Source organism: Ambystoma mexicanum, chromosome 1p (genome assembly GCF_040938575.1).
Source record: "Ambystoma mexicanum isolate Mex_15411 chromosome 1p, UKY_AmexF1_1, whole genome shotgun sequence".
NCBI lineage: Eukaryota > Metazoa > Chordata > Amphibia > Caudata > Ambystomatidae > Ambystoma > Ambystoma mexicanum.
The window spans coordinates 1,109,197,487-1,109,213,629 of NC_090921.1; the positions used below are offsets into that span (position 1 = coordinate 1,109,197,487).

Consider the following 16,143-nt stretch of genomic DNA (forward strand, 5'->3'; position numbering starts at 1 on the left):
ACTCTTTGCTAAAACAAGTAATATAGATTGGGTAAGAAGTGTGTCATATTTGTTATGATTGTCAATCACCGAACCTTAGCTCAAGAAGATACATTATGGCGGTTTTGATGTGTCACAAAGAGATTGTATGATTGTCTTTTCTTATATATGGGACTGTTGTAAAATGTTCGCTCTCTTGCGTCTCACGAGGTCTGGGTGACACACGTTGCGAGACGTTAGACCCAGTCGGCCCACTGAGAATATATTTGCTTTGCAATAAACCCTAGTATCACTAGTGTATGGTGATTATGCCTTGTTTCCATATGTGGAGGGTCATCGGGGCCTAGCAAAGAATGGTGCCCGAATAGGCATCCTCCCCCTTTTGCTCCATCGTGTACGTTGAATTTGAAGAAGGCGAAAACGAATCAAGGACAAGGCCGTCGAGCCGGGATCGAAAGGTGTTCGGCGCCCCTGTAAAAGTGATGAGACTCCTTTGCAGATCTGTACACAGCTGATACCTGATCGACGTGCAACGGCCAGAGAGCATCGAGGCGAGGGACCCGAAACGAGGCAGACTGAGCCAGATACAGAGTCACAACGATTCTTGATTGCGTCTTTATATGGACAAATTGCGTCTTGAGAGACAAACTGATTGATCAGGTGAGTGGTGCCCTGATATTGGTTGAGAGTTGCTCTTGCAAGATCAAACTCCCAGGATAAGGTACGAATAAGATCAATATGCCTGGGAAATTGTCTTCCTGGCTAGTGGGATATTTCCACTGTGGTAGACAATCTTTGGAAACTGGCCAGGTTGCGCCACCCATAGGGTTGCCAGCGTTTGAAATGTATTTAAAATATGGGATAGGAGCAATAATGTTTAACGAAATTTGGCAGACCAGACATGTAGAAGATTTGCAATGGCCGAAAGATGGTACTTTTGAGAGGGCACGTATAGAACACCTAGAATCAGTACTGCTGCGCAAGAAAGCACACCCGCGACGTTTGATGTCATAAGAGACTGGAGGAAGGAAGCTAATCTCTGTCTAAAAAGTAGGGAGAAACATGCACGGAGACACAAATCAAACACAGAGAAGGTGCTAGAACTAGAAGAGCTCAAAATGACTGAGGATGTTAGAAGAGGGGATAGGAGTATCCAATTAGGCATACAAAAAATATATCCACAACAAGAGTTGCATGCATCAGATGAACTAATAAACAGAATTCTGAACGAACAGAAAAAAGAGCGTCCTCAAAGTAATATTTACACTATTGCACCAATACACATGGCTCCACCTCCGTTGCCAACCCCCATTCCTGTTTCATCTGCACCACCATCCCCCCCTGAGCATGTGATACCATTTCCCCCACCACCGACAGAACATGAATTATCAGCTGCCACAGGAGGCAGTTCTATGGAGGCGGAGCCTGCACCAAGGGGGAGCACCAGAGTAACTTGCAGTACAGTGATCAGGGAGAAGAGAAAAAAACTGAAAGAATGGGCAGAAACGTACATTGAAGGCAATGACGAGGGTTCCGCGCAAAGTGCAATGTATGACTATAAGAAGTTTGGCGAATAACAGGTACTGTTAGAATGCATGGGGGAGTATCTTATAAATAGGTGGAAGAAATTGACCAGTATGTTAGCACCGCAGAAATTGCGGGATCTAAATGCTTTCTCACGCATGAGGGAAAGTGGGGTAGAGATAAAGGAGCACGTAGACAGACTATTTGAGTTCAAAATTGAGCTTGATGAGTTGCATGCAGAGGTGAAAAGAAAGAAACAACAGGTGGTACCATATGTCAAGCAGCGATTTTTCCAGCCGTCAAAACCTGATAGCGAAGAAATGAAAATATGTACACGAGAGGCGATTAGATGGATTACGGATGCTACCATTTCTCCAATGGAGGTGCATGAAACGTTTGACCAATATACGATAGAGATGCAGAGGAGGGCATTGCAGGTGATGGTTGAGTATTTGCAAGATGAATATTATGAAAAAAAAGTATTGTTGTCCCCTGAATTAATGACAATATATAAAAGAGTGTATATACCTGAAACTGGAAAGTGTGCCCTCTCCCTCGATTTAGCTATAGTGCTTAATAAACGAACCAATGAGGAAACGCCCGGTTCGATATTGCCCATGAGAGAAGTCCCTCCCAGCTTGGTGCCAAAAGTTGAGATTGTCGCGGGTGGGGGGCAACCAGCGAGAGTAATAGGAGCCCATTATACAGCACAATTCGTGCATGTCCCTTTCTCCAGACAGGAGGTGAATAATATAAAACAAACAATCCCTGATTTGAGAAAGAATCCAACGGGATTTTATAAAGAGATTGAGTGCTATTTGAAATCGTCTATTTTCACAATGAGTGATATTGATCTATTATTTCCTGTAACTCTCCCAACAGATATATGGAAACAAATTAGAAATGTAGATGATATTGATATTTTGGGTGGGACATGGGACCATTTGATTAAAGAAGATACAGACAGGAAAGCTGGCGAAAAGCCATCGCCAGTTTTAGTAGCATTACCAGGGCGCATGGTACAGAAATTAAAAATACTTGATTTCCATCTGTAGTTATGCATAAAAATCAGTAAAAAAGGAAAACTCAGTCATGCGACCACTCCGATACAAAACAACCTTACACATAAGATCAAACACTTGCATACCAGGTTTCTGATTTCATAGAAACTCACTGGTTGCTTTGTTGCGAGTTCCCACAGCGCAGATCTCTCTGCCCTGCCTTTTGGTCTCCACCTCAAGGCTGCACTTCCTGCCCCTCAGGCACTCAAGGGTTGGCTACTGTCCCCAAGAGAAAGAGCACTTTGAATGCCAGGAAAAAGGGGCAGCCTCCCTGCACAGCTCCCCTGTCAAGGCTCATTTGGTTCCACAGTGCCCCTGCTCTCCTGAACAGCTAGCATGCTCCACACATACAACTCCCTGATGTTTCTCTTGGCCTCTCTGCTGCTGCTCCTATTTCACTATCACTGCTTCTTCTGCCACTACTTCTCCCATCAAACATTCCTGATTGGGCGTTTTATACACCTGCAGCCCTTTGACAGACTGCAGGGGTGAATGTACAATTAGCACTGCCTGGCCATCATTAAGGGTACATGCCTGAACTCTATTACTCTCAGCAGGCCTCTTCTTCGTCCCAGTACCAGAGTAGTGAAAAGGGGTAATATTCATCACTCTTAGTTACATATTCTTCTTCTATGGACTGTCAAATGTTATTTGTGAAGATATGAGGGGCACTGATTTATGATAGCCCATAGAGGCTGGGGAAGGGTTAGGGTGGTTGTCAGTAGGGAAAGGGGGTACCATGCTCTGCTCAAGAGTACCCCACTCCCAGTTCCCAAGGACCCTCCAACCAGGTGATCCTCCCTCGCTTGTTCATCGCCAGGGTCAGGATCCAAAAGTAATGGCCTTTCCCTGGCCACCTGCACAGAGGATCCATGGGGAATAGGAGTGAGAATACCCTCAGGATTCTCATAATACTTCTCGACAGGAAGTTGGGGTTCAGAGTCACACCCAAAACAGTTGGCCCTTGGCAAGATCATATCTCTTAAATGCTGTCCGAGCAAAGAGACGTGTGTGCAATCCAGAGTTTTTTCCCTCAAGTGTTTTACTGTGGCCCTCATTACAACCCAGGCGTTAAGGGGTTAACGGCGCCGTAAAAGGTGGCGGCGCCGTTAAACCCTTAACGCCTGATTATGAGGTCCCTTTGTGGGTGGCACTTTTAACGCCTGCTTTAGCAGGCGTTAAAAAACCAACCCCCAAAGGGACCTTGGTGCTAAGTACGGTGCCGCAATTTGCGGCACCGTACTTAGCGCCTTCCCCATTCCCATTGAGCCCTATGGGGCAAAAATGGGAATGGGGAAGGGCCATGGCGGCATGGGGAATTACCGCCCCGCCAACCTTGGAATGGGGCGGTAATTCCCCATTCCGCCATGGCGGAGTCGGTAAGTTACCGGCATGGCCCATGGTGCTATTAGCACCATGGTCCAACGCCTGGGTCGTAATGAGGACCTGTGACTTTATAAATGTCCTGCCAACCACTGAGTATTGTCATGGGAACGTGCGTGAGGACAAATCGCCCTCAAGATGAAAACAAAGAATATGGTCCCATTACAAAACACTGTGGAACAGATGCCCAGTTCACAAACCTTGATTCAAGTCGTACACAGGATGACACCTGCTTCCTCTCTAACTCTTTGACCTCTGGAGCCGGCGGTTTTGTTGGCGATGACGGTTTTACCTGGTTTCAAGAATACACAGGGTGACCATTTAAGGCTCCCCATCAAAAGCATAAGAGGAGGACACGGTTATCCCATTAGCTTGCAGATACCTGGAACTAAAATTCTGTTTACATCACAAGTGTGTTTTTTGGCACACCTCAAATGAAGATTGGCAGCTAATCCGTAGTTCAGAGAGCCTGAGATATTCCTGAATCCGCCTATATTTGAATCACAATCTGCTTCCAATGAACTAAAATTGTACCGCATTCTACCTCAAGGCCCAAGTGTAAGCACACGTCACACTTCAACATTGGATGATTTGACTTTACACATCCCAGAAACTCATATTAGTCTACCTTAAAGACCACCAGTTTAACATTTTGACAATCAACATGTGTAATCAAAGGCTTAAGATCACTAAGGCCCTGGTACGTTAGATCAGGAAGTCAGGTTCCACTTTGTGAGGGATGCCGATTAGAAATGGGTTTTCCAAAACTCTGCCTTTATATATCTTGAGGGAATGACCAGTGTTAGGATTTGATCTGAATGCTTCTTATTAAATGCCTTTATTCATTTATGTTTTTCTTAGCACTGACGAGTATAATTCTAGGCGCTTACGTACGTATGCTGCGAAACATTTACATACTAGTATATGAAGTTCTTACTTTTGAAACAATTGATCAAAACCGTCAAACTTTATAAACAGCGTACATGCAAAATATAGCTCCTCGAGTGTGAATAGGGGGTTTCTAGGTACTAAAGCACAAATCAATTGTTTACCCTTATCAAAATGATTTTTTATTGCACAATTCCTAGTCTCTTATAGCTGCCTCGAGGGGGTGACATGATAACTGCCCTTATGGATATGACCAGCTGTAACAGTCTGGAAATTGTGCATAAGGGGCATGCCATATGGTGGTGCATTAACAATTGCCATCAGAATCAGATCAGCTTCCTCTGTGTCACTTACATCCTGCAAGCTACTCACAGTCAAGCTGCAAACCTCCCCCACAAGCACAATCACCTTCCACCTCCTATATAGACCCCCAGTTCCCCCCGGGGTCTTTGAAGAAGACATCACATCTCTCATTGCTGAAAACTCCAAGCCATCAGCACAAATCATTATCCTCGGGGACCTTAACTTTGGTTACCGCGACCCTAACGATGCACCTGCCGCATCTTTAGCTAATGCTCTAACAGAACATGGCTTCACACAACTCAATGTCCACCCCACCCACCAGAAGGGCAGAATCATCGACTGGGTAGCGACCTACAACTGCAACACCCTCTGCAAGGGCCCCCAACCTCTGACATGGACGGATCACCACCTCATCCTCCTTGAGGTCAACACTAATCACCCATTACCTAAAAAATGCCCCTTAGCACGCAATATTACTGCTGAAGCCCGAATACCCTTGGTCCTACCTACCCTCAACGCACTCCCAGCCAATGCTGACTTAAACCTACTGATCGACACCTTTAATGACTCCATGGCCAAGGCGATGGACACCATTGCCCCTCTGAAATTGCGCAAAGTCAAACCAAGAGCTCATCTGAACTCATGGTACATCCCCGAACTCAAGCTACTCAGAAAAAAGAAAGCTAAGGCACAACTCACATGGAAAACCAACCCTACCATAGAAAACAAATCAAATCTCACGACTATATCTTCTCTATACAAAAGTGAGATAATTTGCACCAAAAAAGAGGCATACAACATCAGGATTGATCAGGCAGGGTCCTCCACTAAAGAATTATGTAAAATCCTAAAAGAACTAGAAAACCCCAATCCACCTACTAACACCTGCTTAAAAAACAAACCTTGGTGCACCAGCATTCAAAACGCCCTTAACAACAAAATCACAGGTCTCCAAACTAAAATTGAGGACAAACGCCAACAACTCTCTAACAACAAGCTTACCAACCCTGGCTCACCAACGCCCATCAATACCAAATCAGGCTTCACATTCAAGAAAGTAACTACGGTAGAAGTTAAAAAAATCATCACCTCCCTAAAACCCTCGAACTGCAAAGGGGACAGCTGTCCCGCCCAGATCATAAAAGACGCAGCCAGAGATCTATCCCCCTTCATCACGAAATTCATCAACCTATCATTCTTCAATAACTCAGTCCCCAGCAATCTAAAACAATCATGGGTTCTCCTACTCTTGAATAAACAATCTCTAGACCCAGCCATACCCACCAACTACAGACCCATCACCACAGTCCCTTTCCTATTAAAAATCTTGGACAGAGTCGCCTACCTCCAAATTCAGGAATACCTGGAATCCAACCAACTGCTAGGAATACGCCAATCTGGCTTCAGACCTCAACATGGAACAGAAACGGCCCTTGTTGATCTCAAAAGTCAGATTGATGAAATTAAAGACAAAGGCAATGCCGCAATTCTACTCCTCTTAGACCTCTCAGCGGCCTTCGACCTGGTCGACCATAAAATCCTCTGTAGCCACCTAGCCACCGCAGCTCACTTCTCCTCCGCTGCCATCACATGGATACAATCCTTTCTGGCAAACAGAACCATGCAGGTCTTTTCAACAACAGCTGCAGCAGACCCCATCTCCTGCGGAGTCCTACAAGGCTCCTGTGTCTCCTCCACTTTGTATAACATATTTACAAAGCCACTATTTGACCAACTGGACTGTCTGGGTGCCACCTACACATATTACGCAGATGACACCCAGATACTCCTCACCATCACAGGCAACTATTAGGCAGACGTCACCCGGATCAACAAAATATTATCCACCATTCAGGCATGGATGGCCTCCCATGGCCTCTGCCTGAATGATGAGAAAACAGAGCTCCTCCTTGTCGGCTCTCCCAGTAACCTGGCAAAACTGAATCCCAACTACAACAACATCGCTATCGATGGTCACACCATCCCTATCGTCAAAAGCGTGAAAACCTTTGGCTTTTACCTTGATGCCAACTCCAACCTCTCCAAACAAACTAACATGATTGCCTCAGCCTCTGCCTACACCAGCAAGCTTATCAGGGCCAGTAGACCATTCCTATCAACCAACAGTTGCCTCACTCTTGCTAGGTACCTCATACAATCCAAACTGGACTACTGCAATAGTCTGTACCTAGGTGCCAACCAATCAATAATTTACAAACTTCAAGTACTTCAAAATAATGCATTACGCGCAGCACTCAACATCCTCAGACGAGAGAACATCTCCACTGCCAGCAAATCTTGCAAATGGCTCTCCATTCGACAAAAAAAAATCGACCTGAAAACCATTTGCCTCACATACAAGGCCTTAAACCACCTAGCCCCACCATATCTCACTAATAAATTCACCCTGAAACTCGCCATCAGAACCAATAGATCCTCTAACACTTTATGCTTGTCAGTGCCCAGATTCCGCTTAAAAAGAGCTGGAGGAGCTAGCTTCACAGTACTTGCCTCCAAACTCTGGAACACCCTACCACTCAACATTAAAACTATCTAGTCCTTCCAGATCTTCAGGAAACATGAGTAGCACCACCATCTGCTCAAACATATATGTGAACTCTGCAAATTGCTGTACGTGAAACGGTAGTACCACCTAGTATGTGCGTACACCTCCCATTGCTCAAACATGTCTGTATACTCTGTAAACTGCTGTGTTTTGAAATTGTATATATCACAATTATGTAACCGTCTTCTTAAGCACCCTTCTACCTCTGGGTTTGGAGCGCTATACAAATAAAACAAACAAACAAACAGAACAACGAATTAGAATGTACATGGGCAAGGTTGAATTAGCAAAGTTATGTACATCATAATGTGGGCGATCTGGAAAGAACCCGGCACATCCCTTAGCAAAGGAAGCTGGTTTCCAGCAGGGCCGAGCGTAAATGCTAACTCCTTAAACTGCAGCAAGAACTGAGTTCACATAAGGCCAAGGCATGAGTTTCCAACCTTTAAGAATTCTATATTGGTGTAACATTCCCGGACACTTTTATTTGGCTTATTCCCCCATATGCAACTATTCTCGAAACTCATATTTTGCCAACAAACAGTTGTATCAAAGAAACTTTGTGCTGCTAGTCTGATTTTCTTGATGCGCTTCACCTAATATGGATTTTACCTTAAATTGAGCTCTACCATTCTTTCCTGCTCTCTGTCTCTCTCTCTCTCTTTCTGGTACCTTTCAGAACTTCGCCACATTTTCTGATTCATGCAGTTCTCCTCATTTTTTCATGCTTCTGATCCATGTTTTGCCACTTATAACAATATGCTTCTGATCCATGTTTTGCCATTTATAATAATTTGTGTTTTATTTCCAATGTATTTACTGCAGTATTTTTTCCCTTTTGGTTTCCTCCTGGACACCGTAGTGTTAATTTATTTTTCATTCCAATTCCCTGTCATCCCTTTTCATTTTTGTTCCCACTGTTTGATCCCTATCCTACCAAGCCCCCACACACCCATCCTTCATGTGCTTAGATTTACATGCTATGCATAGGCGGACATCTAGTGGAAGCTGCAGAGTATTACAGTTGTTGTTTTCAAAACTCAAAAAGGGACGTCGGCAGGGCGTGACAGCAATACTATCTCCAGTGTGACGGCCACTGTACCAATGGTCCTTCACGCGTCGAGGTCCCTCAGATTGTTTTGTTCTGACATGAGGACATGAGGTTGCATGAAGTGTAGTGTGAGTACAGTTGTATCCAAGCAGATATATGCAGAAAGCTCATATAACATCTATGCACCTTCTCTCAGGGGAGGAAGGGTGGGCGCATGTGAATCTAAGCAGATACAAGCATCAGAAATACGATTATGCAGAGTAATGTATCCCATCTGAGGGTTGTGGAATCTGCTTATGCAATGCTTAGATTAGCGAGCAGTGTTAGGAGAAGGTGGTGGGTCATGAGAAGGAGTAGCGGCAAATAGATGTTTTAGAACCATTTGTCCCATCTGTGTATCTGTCTTGGAATTTGTGTCAATGCAGAAGTGATGAGTAAAGGTGTGTACTGAGTGCCATGTAACTGCTTTGCAAATGCTGTCTAAGGGGACATTTGCAATAAAGGCCAGAGTCGCTCCAGTGCTCCTTGTGGAGTGAGCTCTTGCTGTAAAATGAAGTGTTTTGTTTGATAATGAATAGCATAATTGAATACATCTTTACCCATCTGGAGATGGCAGTTTTAGAAATGCGGTCTCCTTCTCTGCCTGGAGCTATGGAGACAAACAGTTGATCTGTTTTCCTAAGCAGTCTGGTCTTGTTTACGTAGTAAAAGACCGCCCTCCTCACATCCAGTGTGTGGAGTTTTACCTCAGCTCAGCTACTTGGTCTCTGAAAGAAAGCCGGAAGCTCAATTGATTGGTTCACATGGAATTTAGAAATTCATTTAGGGGAGACCTAGGATGAGTACGTAAAACCAATGTATCTTTATGTATGATAAAGAAAGGGCCCTGCACTGACAATGCTTGCAATTCACTAACTCTTCTTATGGAAGTAAAAGCCACTAAGAAGGCAGTCTTGTATCTCAGGTATTTAAACCTTGACTTATGCATAGACCCCATGCGCTTTGCTAGCACTACATTGAGATCACATCCCGGTGGTGGGTTTGCAATAGGAGGGTGGAGTCTCTTGATTCCCTCCATGAATGCCTTAATGACTGGAATCTTCCACGGCAATACCTTGCTCTGAGAGGTGGTATAAGCTGATAAAGCCGCCATGTGGACCTTTATAGAGTTGAATACTAACCCTGAGTCTAACAAGTGGAGCATATAGTTGAGAATGTGTGAAGGAGTACATTCTATGGGGTTTATTTGTTTGGACTGGCACCAAATTACGAATCTACTACACTTGTCGAAATAACAGTGTCTAGTGTTAGGTTTTCTTGCCTCCTTGAGGATATCCAAACACTGCTGTGGTAAATTAAGGTGTCCGAACTCTATGACTTCAGGAGCCATGCTGCCAAGTTCATTGAGTGTAGTAGAGGGTGTACTGTTGCTCCCCTGCGTTGAGTTAACAGCTTGGTTAGGTATGGGATTGCACATCGCCAGTTTGCGCAGATGTGGATACCATGGCTGTCTCGCCCACATAGAAGCAACTAGGATAAGCGTCATCTGTTCTCTGCATCTTGTTCACTATCCTGCTCATTAATGGCGTCGGGGGGGAAAAGCGTAAGCAAATTTCCCTGACCAGTTCATCCATAGGGCATTCCCCTAGGAGTCTTGCTGGGGGAACCTGGACGTGAAGTCTGGGCATTGCTTGTTTTAACCTGTAGTGAACTAGTCTATTATGGAGTAACCCCATTGAGAGAAGATATGGTCTTCGACGCCTGAGTCTAGTTGGCACTCGTGCTCCTCTGGTAGGGGATCTCTGCTCAGAGAGTCTGCTAGAGTGTTGAGTACCCCTGGGACGTATTGTGAGGATAGGGATAGTCCTCATCTGAGTACCCATTTCCATATTTTCTGTGCCAACTTGGAGAGACTTGGAGAGTGTGTGCTGTCCGTCAGAATTTGAACCGTCTGGTTCGTCAGTTGCACTTCGAATGCTTGGAGTGCTTTGAGTACTGCTAGTAGTTCCAGCAGGTTGATATGGTTCTGTGCGGCGACCTGGGTCCGCAGACCATGTGCTGTGTGCTGAAGATAATGAGCTCCCCACCTGGAGAGTGACGTGTCTGTTGTGACAATCGCTTACGCTTCTGGATCGTGGAAGGGTTTTCCCTTTAACAGATTCTCTCTTGACCTCCATCGTAGGCTCTGTACTACTGTTGGCGAAACGACCACTAGATCGTCCCACTGACCACTTGCCTAACACCATTGTTTCGCCAACCACTCCTGCATTGGTTGCATGCGCAGACGTGCATGTGAGACTAGATATATGCACAATGCCATCATGTCTAGCAAACTCATAGCTTTGCGTATGCTTAACTGGCGACCGGGTTGACACTGGGGTATTTGCCGAAGCTTGCACTCTTTCCATGGAAGGGAAAGCCAAGCCTGTTTTTGTATCTAATACAGCTCCTAGGAACTGTTTTGATGTGTTTGGTACAAGACTTGATTTTTTCTCGTTTATCGAGAAGCCCAATTGGAAGAGAAGATATATGGTTCTTTGCGTGTTTAGTTTACAAAGAGGAGAAGTCTCTCCTGTGATCAGCCAGTCGTCCAGATAGGGGTACACTGGGATTGCCTCCCTGTGCAAGTGCGCCGCCACCACTGCCAGAACCTTGGTGAATACCTTTGGAGCTGATGCTATTCCAAAGGGCAGCACCTTGAATTGGTAGTACTGGTTTGCTACTTTGAACCGCAAGAGTTTTCTGTGCGCTGGGAGCATTGAAAGATGAAAATAGGCATCTTTCATATCCAATGTTGCCATGTAATCCCACTGTTTTAGCACAGGAATTACTTCTTGTAGCGTTGTCATGCAGAACATTTGTGGCTGTACACAAGTGTTTGCAGGGTGCAAGTCTAATACTGGGCGCATTGTCAGATCATTCTTTGGTACAAGGAAGTATGTTGAATAAATACCCCTGTTTACCTCATTGTATGGCACAATCTCGATGGCATCCTTGAGGAGCAGCTCATTGATCTCTTCTATTAAGATGAGTTGTTCTTCTTTTGATGGTTTCCTTTGGCGCTTAGGGAGGTTTGATGGTGTGCCTAAGAGCTCCATGCAATAACATGGCGCTATCGTCGACAACACCCATTTGTCCGTTGTTATTTCCTCCCATGCGTGGGTGAAGTTTGAAATTCGTCACCCTACTGGGGAGGCATGGCAGGGGACCAGAAGTGCGTTGTCATTGTTTGGGAGACATTCCTCCACCTCTGCAAGAGGAGGCTCTCCCTCAGCCGCGGCCCCTGTGCTGGGCTCTAGGATAGCCCTGGGACGCCTGACCCTGGTTGCTGTTCCATGATGAATTCTGGTTTTGTCCATACCCTGAGCCTGTTTGGGAGTTTTGTCCACGAAAACAATGAAAATTGTTTCGGCCCCTTGGCCCAGTTTGTTTGTTGGTAAATTGGCCAAGAGATTTGAGAGATTCATACTCCTCTTTGTCCGACTTTAGAGCATCCTCCACTGTTTTGCCGAATAGTACATTTGGTTCCACTGGCACGTTGAGCAACGTTGCCTGTGTCTCCAGCTTAAAACCGGATTGGCGAAGCTAAGCATGGCGCTTGAAAATGGTTTCTTCGGCAATTATGCGTCGGGCATTGTCTGCAGCGTCAAGGTTATTTTTTAGCAGACTGCTGGCAGTAGCTTTGCCTTTAGCTGCTACAAGAGCAAGTTTACTTCATAGAGACTCTGGAGCAGAATCACCAAGGGCCGAAATTTCGCCCCATTTATTGCAGTCATAGCTCGCCAACAGTGTGGAATTGTTGGTGATTCTAGCTTGGTACACTGCCGAAGTTGCCACCTTCCTACCCAAGGTGTAGAGCTTCTGAAGAGGCTAGAGGTGTCCCTGTCCTCTTCTAGGTAGTTGTAACGACTAGTGAATCTGGTTTAAGCTGTCCTCTGATATATAATGGATCAGATGGTGCTGGCCAGAATAGTTTTTCTATTCGTGGATTGACTTCCCCGGTTTCATTGGGCGTTTCAAGAGAGGGTTGGATCCTCCTTTGAACTGACTTTAATATGGGTATAAACTGGGTGGCCGCTTTAATCGATCATTAAAGACTGGATGATTATCCATTTGGTTATCAGGTACGGGAGAGTCTTGTGGAATAGGAGAGTCTATAGTATAAACCCCTGACTCATCTTCATTATTATCATCACCATTATCCACATCATGGTAATCATCCTACTCCTGATCCTCCTGATCTCCCTCTGTGTCTACATGCATGTCATAAAGGTCTGCAGTGCGAGACCTCTTAGTTGGAGGTTGGGATGAAAACAGGGGTTGAATAGTGGAAGACATGGGCTGAGACTGAGAGCTTGAGGCCTGATCAGTTGGAGGTGTATTTTGAAAACTTTCTAAAGCATTAGGATTTTTTTCAAAGAAATCTGCAAAGAAAGACATGCAAGACATAACTCTAAATCTATGTCTTCTGATGACCACTTAGCTGAGCTGTGGAAGACCCCAGAGTAAGCGACAGTAGGTGTTTGGGTAGATCTTTATTATGTAGGGCCTCACTTAATGGGCCCTCTGCCTCATCTTGTGGGAAACACTCTTCCTCCTCTTGTGGGGCAGTTAGTGTCCTCCAACCTCTGAGACTTTTCTTTATGATCTTGCAGTTCTGGGACTTGTCCTTATGATTTGGGCTCTTAGAGGAAGATTTTTTGGAATTAGAACCTCTAATAAGGGTTTCTGGGACATGTTTTTGAATCAGGTGTGATAACCCTGAATCTTTAGGCTTCCGTACCGGTTTCGACAAAACGCGCAAAGTTTCAGCACTGGGAAGGTCCTTCGTCGCGTTCGGTTGTAGATGTTTTGTGGTCGGCGTCTTTTGTTTTATGGGGCCTGTCATGAGGCAACCGTGACTTGGAGTGCCCGTAGGGCAGGGTATCCAGCAATCTGCCTCTAGACGCCGAATCTCGGCGTTTGTCTGGCAGAGCCGACACATTGCTGCGGGTTGTGTGTTTAGTGTGATGGGAAGATGTAGTGCTCTTGCCGCCGGGTGTAGTCCCCACAACAGAGCCGACGTCCTGTCTCCCAGGGTCGGGGGCTAGCACTTGGGAACGTGACTGTTCCCCATCACCCTCGCCATCCGAAAAGACAGCGTTGCTGCCGTCACTGGAGGCTCCCTCCACGTCCATGGCGGCCTCGGGCCTGCATGGCTTGATGGTCCCAGCGCTTCGTTCTGTGATCCTTAAGGGTCTTGGGTCGAAAGAGCTTACCAGCTCAACAGTGCCCTTCGCCGTGGTCGCAGTTTAAACAGAGGTTACAGACCTTGTGTTTGTCGATCCACAGAAATTATTTATAAAAATGTGGGCAGAATTTAAAGGGTGTCTTATCCATGTCTGGGGAAGGCAGCCGGGAAATAAGGGGATGGGGAGGAAAAATACATTGTATAATGACCGCCCCCCACTCTCCCTATTGTAAGGGTCTAGGCCCCTTGGGACTTCCAAGGCCTGTCGAAAGTTGACTTTGTCCGACGGAAGCTTGTCCTTTTTCTTGATCTTCACTGCATCGAGAGCATGGCGTCGGGTGTAAAAGGACCCAAAAGAGAAACGCTTTTAAACTTTGCAAAAGCAAATGGCGTTAGCCGAAACTGAACTCTGCTTAATGCGATCGCTCATGATATGCAACTCCTTTTCTTCCACGAGCCAGTTGTTTCTCTAGCCTGTGGCGTAGGGCTATGAAAGGGTTTTCCCTGAGTGAGGTGTGGACGAACTGACCACCATTGCAGGGATTGATGGAATGCCTGATTGAGGGCTATCTTGTCTGTCCATGTGCCAGTGACTTGCACCATCCAGAAATTCTTGGAGGGCTCCCATCTGAAGTGTGCAAAAGGGTACCAGATGGATGAAGGAAGACATCATCCCCAGCAGAGACTTGATGGTCTGGGCTGCTGCAATGGACGTTGTCGAGATGGCCTTCACACACTCTTCCGAGGGAGTTGTCAGACTGTGCTGAGTCGGGTGCCCAGGAACAGCGCATTCTGAGATGGCACTATGCAGGACTTTGGATAGTTGATTGAGAATCCTAGCAAAGTCTGAAGCTGTGTGCTGGGCTGCCACTGCGTAGGAGTGGGACCGGATGATCCAATCTTCCAGGTGAGGGTAGACATGGATGCCTTTGCGGCGCAGATGTGTTGCCATAGGTGCTAGACATTTGGTGAACACCCTCAGAGCCGATTTGAGGCCAAAAGGAAGGGCCTTGAACTAGTAATGTCACCCCCGGATGACAAAATGCAGGAACTTCTGGTGTTTGCGATGAATGGGGATGTGGAACTACGTGTCCTCTGAGTCGAGAGTCATCAGAAAATCCCCTTCCTCCAGCTGGTTGATTGTGTGCTGTAACGTGACCATCCTGAACTGGGATTTGAGGAACTTGTTGAGGCGTTGCAAGTCTAGGATTGGTCGCCACCCTCCTGACTTCTTCCTTACCAGAAAGTATCAGAGTCACTCCGGAGCCCTGCATTGCATGGCTTGAACCTCATGTAGCAGCTGGGATATGTGTAGGTCCTTGGCCGGATCAGGACTGTTTTGGAATCTGTGTCCTGAAGGGGTGTAGTGGGGGAGACCGCTATGCTCTGTGCCACGGCTGTAGGCCTGGGAGCGACCCCTACAAGCCTCCTGGGTGATGGAGCAGGAGGTATGATGATAGGGGGTGGTATAACCTTTAGACGATCTGGAGACTCTCCCCTTCAGGGAACGAAAGGACGGCCTTCTCTGCTGCAGGGTCCCCGGAGAGTGCACTGGTCTCTGTGTCAGTCTTGATGTACTGAAGAGTGTTAGTGATTTCTTTTCGAAACAGGTTGTCCACATCCAACAACATGTCGATGTCTTTGGTCTGCACATCTGTGTGTAAATTTGTGGCCTTTAGCCAACCTTGGCTTTGGAGAGCCACACCATTCCCCATCTGGCGGTGGGGTGGGGGAGGAATCTTATAGGTCTTCGAAAAGCAAAAAAGATTCAGGAAAATCTCGACAAAGCTGGGACGATGGTTGGGGCTGAGACACCAAAGGCAGTTCCCATGGGGGTCGGTAATTGATATTTTCCTACCACACTTCAGACATTTTTTGAAACCCATCTAGGATGTGGTTGGAGTAGATGGCGAGGACATCGTCGAGAAAAAACCTGATGCACCGTTCTGTGACACGCAGCAGTGGTCGGAAGCTACTTCTACTTCCTGGAATAGGGCCCAGGCTTACTCCTTGTCATCAGGGAGGAAGTCAAGGATGGGTCCCAGCTTGTACCACTGCTCCCTGTCGTACCTTGCCAGGATGGCTAGGGCGTTTGCGGCCTTGATGTTGGAGGATGCTGTGGTGATGATTCGGTTCCCTGCAGCATCAAGCTACTTGC

General features: G+C 46.2%; 1 protein-coding gene across 3 annotated transcripts in view; it reads right to left on the bottom strand.

The window, feature by feature from the left end:
• LOC138448811 (uncharacterized) overlaps positions 1–16,143 on the bottom strand; it is a 1,325,760-nt gene that overhangs the window by 652,228 nt on the left and 657,389 nt on the right. The window lies entirely within an intron of this gene.